The sequence below is a fragment of the Arachis duranensis genome, chromosome 10, assembly GCF_000817695.3.
Source record: "Arachis duranensis cultivar V14167 chromosome 10, aradu.V14167.gnm2.J7QH, whole genome shotgun sequence".
Taxonomy (NCBI): domain Eukaryota; kingdom Viridiplantae; phylum Streptophyta; class Magnoliopsida; order Fabales; family Fabaceae; genus Arachis; species Arachis duranensis.
The window spans coordinates 63,993,443-63,997,455 of NC_029781.3; the positions used below are offsets into that span (position 1 = coordinate 63,993,443).

The window sequence follows — 4,013 nt, forward strand, 5'->3', positions numbered from 1 at the left end:
ATTGTGACTCAGCTTTGCTAGAGTCCCCAATTAGAGATGTCCAGGTTTCTTAAGCACACTCTTTTTGCCTTAGATCATAACTTTATTATTTCTTTTTCTTTTTTTTCTTTTTCCTCTCTTTCTTTTTTTTCGAATTTTTTTTTGTATTCACTGCTTTTTCTTGTTTCAAGAATCATTTTTATGATTTTTCAGATCCTCAGTAACATGTCTCCTTTTTCATCATTCTTTCAGGAGCCAACATTCATGAACAAAAAATTCAAAAGACATATGCACTGTTCAAGCATACATTCAGAAGTTAAAAGTATTGCCACCACATCAAAATAATTAATCTGTTATAAAATCTGAAATTCATGCAATTCTTCTCTTTTTCAATTAAGAACATTTTTCATTTAAGAAAGGTGATGGATTCATAGGACATTCATAGCTTTAAGGCATAGACACTAAGACACTAATGATCATAAGACACAAACATAGATAAACATAAGCATGAAAATTTGAAAAATAGGAAAATAAAGAACAAGGAGATTAAAGAACGGGTCCACCTTAGTGATGGCGGCTTGTTCTTCCTCTTGAAGATCTTATGGAGTGCTTGAGCTTCTCAATGTCTCTTCCTTGCCTTTGTTGCTCCTCTCTCATGATTCTTTGATCTTCTCTAATTTCATGGAGGAGAATGGAATGTTCTTGGTGCTCCACCCTTAGTTGTCTCATCTTGGAACTCAATTCTCCTAGGGAGGTGTTGATTTGCTCCCAATAGTTTTGTGGAGGAAAGTGCATCCCTTGAGGCATCTTAGGGATTTCATGATGAGTGGGGTCTCTTGTTTGCTCCATCCTTTTCTTAGTGATGGGCCTGTCTTCATCAATGAGGATGTCTCCCTCTATGTCAATTCCAACTGAATAACAGAGGTGACAAATGAGATGAGGGAAGGCTAACCTTGCCAAGGTAGAGGACTTGTCTGCCACCTTATAAAGTTCTTGGGATATGACCTCATGAACTTCTATTTCCTCTCCAATCATGATGCTATGAATCATGATAGCCCTGTCTATAGTAACTTTGGACCGGTTGCTAGTGGGAATGATTGAGCGTGGATAAACTCCAACCATCCCCTAGCCACGGGCTTGAGGTCATGCCTTCTCAGTTGAACCGGCTTCCCTCTTGAATCTCTCTTCTATTGAGCACCCTCTTCACAAATGTCTATGAGGACTTGGTCCAACCTTTGATCAAAGTTGACCCTTCTAGTGTAAGGGTGTTCATCTCCTTGCATCATGGGCAAGTTGAATCTCTCCATCTCCCATGACTCGGAGGTGGAAGCTTTTGCCTTCCCTTTCCTCTTTCTAGAGGTTTCTCTGGCCTTAGATGCTATAAATGGTTATGGAAAAACAAAAAGCAATGCTTTTACTACACCAAACTTAGAAGGTTTGCTCGTCCTCGAGCAAAAAAAGAAAGAAGAGAGTAGAAGAAGAAGAAATAGAGAAGATAGAGGTGGCTATGTGGTTCGGCCAAGGGGGAGAAGTGGTGTTTAGGTTGTGCGAAAATGAAGGAGTGAAGATGGGTTTATATAGGAGTGGAGAGGGGGTGTATGGTTCGGCTATTATGGGTGGGTTTGGGAGGGAAAGTGGTTTGAATTTGAATGGTGAGGTATGTGGGGTTTTATGAAGGATGGATGTGAGTGGTGAAGAGAATAGTGGGATTTGATAGGTGAGGGTTTTTTGGGGAAGAGGTGTTGAGGTGATTGGTGAATGGGTGAAGAAGAGAGAGAGTGGTGGGGTAGGTGGGGATCCTGTGGGGTCCACAGATCCTGAGGTGTCAAGGAAAATTCATCCCTGCACCAAGTGGCAAGCAAAATTGCTCTTTATGCCAATTCTGGCGTTAAACACTGGGCTGGTGCCCATTTTTAGCGTTTAACGCCAGCTTCTTGCCCTTTCCTGGCGTTTAGCGCCAGTCTGGTGCCCCTTTTTGGCGTTAAACGCCCATTTGCTGCCCTTACTGGCGTTTAAACGCCAACAAGTTTTCCTCTAGGGTTTGCTGTTTTTCTTTCTGTTTTTTCTTTTTCAATTGATTTTGTGACTTCCCATGATCATCAACCTACAGAAAACATAAAATAACAAAGGAAAAATAGATAAATATAACATTGGGTTGCCTCCCAACAAGCGCTTCTTTAATTTTAGTAGCTTGACAGTGGGCTCTCATGGAGCCTCACAGATACTCAGAGCAATGTTGGAACCTCCCAACACCAAACTTAAAGTTTGAATGTGGGGGTTCAACACCAAACTTAGAAGTTGGTTGTGGCCTCCCAACACCAAACTTAGAGTTTGACTGTGGGGGCTCTGTTTGACTCTGTTTTGAGAGAAGCTCTTCATGCTTCCTCTCCATAGTTACAGAGGGATATCCTTGAGCCTTAAACACAAGGGATTCTTCATTCACTTGAATGATCAATTCTCCTCTGTCAACATCAATCACAGCCTTTGCTGTGGCTAGGAAGGGTCTGCCAAGGATGATGGATTCATCCATGCACTTCCCAGTCTCTAGGACTATGAAATCAGCAGGGATGTAATGGTCTTTAATCTTTACCAGAACATCCTCTACAAGTCCATAAGCTTGTTTTCTTGAATTGTCTGCCATCTCTAGTGAGATTCTTGCAGCCTGTACCTCAAAGATCCCTAGCTTCTCCATTACAGAGAGAGGCATGAGGTTTATGCTTGACCCTAGGTCACACAGAGCCTTCTTGAAGGTCATGGTGCCTACTGTACAAGGTATTAAGAACTTCCCAGGGTCCTGTCTCTTTTGAGGTAATCTCTTCCTAGTCAAGTCATCCAGTTCTTTAGTGAGCAAAGGGGGTTCATCTTCCCAAGTCTCATTACCAAATAACTTATCATTTAGCTTCGTGATTGCTCCAAGGTACTTAGCAACTTGCTCTTCAGTGACATCTTCATCCTCTTCAGAGGAAGAATACTCATCAGAGCTCATGAATGGAAGAATTAAATCCAATGGAATCTCTATGGTCTCAGTGTGAGCCTCAGATTCCCATGGTTCCTCATTAGGAAACTCATTGGAGGCCAGTGGACGTCCGTTGAGGTCTTCCTCAGTGGCGTTCACTGCCTCTTCCTCCTCTCCAAATTTGGCCATGTTGATGGCCTTGCATTTTCCTTTTGGATTCTCTTCTGTATTGCTTGGAAGAGTACCAGGAGGGAGTTCAGTAACTTTCTTACTCAGCTGACCTACTTGTGCCTCCAATTTTCTAATGGAGGACCTTGTTTCAGTCATGAAACTTTGAGTGGTTTTGATCAGATCAGAGACCATGGTTGCAAAGTCAGAGTGGCTCTGCTTAGAATTCTCTGTCTGTTGTTGAGAAGATGATGGAAAAGGCTTGCCATTGCGAAACCTGTTTCTTCCACCATTATTATTATTGGAACCTTGTTGAGGTCTCTGTTGATCCTTCCATGAGAGATTTGGATGATTTCTCCATGAAGGATTATAGGTGTTTCCATAGGGTTCTCCCATGTAATTCACCTCTTCCATTGAAGGGTTCTCAGGATCATAAGCTTCTTCTTCAGATGAAGCATCCTTAGCACTGCCTGGTGCAGCTTGCATTCCAGACAGACTTTGAGAAATCATATTGACTTGCTGAGTCAATATTTTGTTCTGAGCCAATATGGCATTCAGAGTATCAATCTCAAGAACTCCTTTCTTCTGATTCGTCCCATTGCTCACAGGATTCCTTTTAGAAGTGTACATGAATTGGTTATTTGCAACCATTTCAATGAGTTCTTGAGCTTCTGCAGGTGTCTTCTTCAGATGAAGAGATCCTCCAGCAGAGCTATCCAATGACATCTTGGAAAGTTCAGACAGACCATCATAGAAGATACCTATGATGCTCCACTCAGAAAGCATGTCAGAAGGACACTTTCTGATCAATTGTTTGTATCTTTCCCAAGCTTCATAGAGGGATTCACCCTCCTTCTGTCTGAAGGTTTGGACTTCCACTCTAAGCTTACTCAATTTTTGAGGTGGAAAG

At 42.0% G+C, this 4,013-nt stretch overlaps 1 non-coding gene across 1 annotated transcript; it reads left to right on the forward strand.

Annotated features, from left to right (window-relative positions):
• Nucleotides 1-3,883: 3,883 nt before the first annotated feature.
• Nucleotides 3,884-3,991, forward strand: LOC127743634 (small nucleolar RNA R71). The gene has a single exon (XR_008005018.1). It is a non-coding gene; the product is annotated as a small nucleolar RNA R71 (small nucleolar RNA).
• The last annotated feature ends 22 nt before the right edge of the window (nucleotides 3,992-4,013 follow it).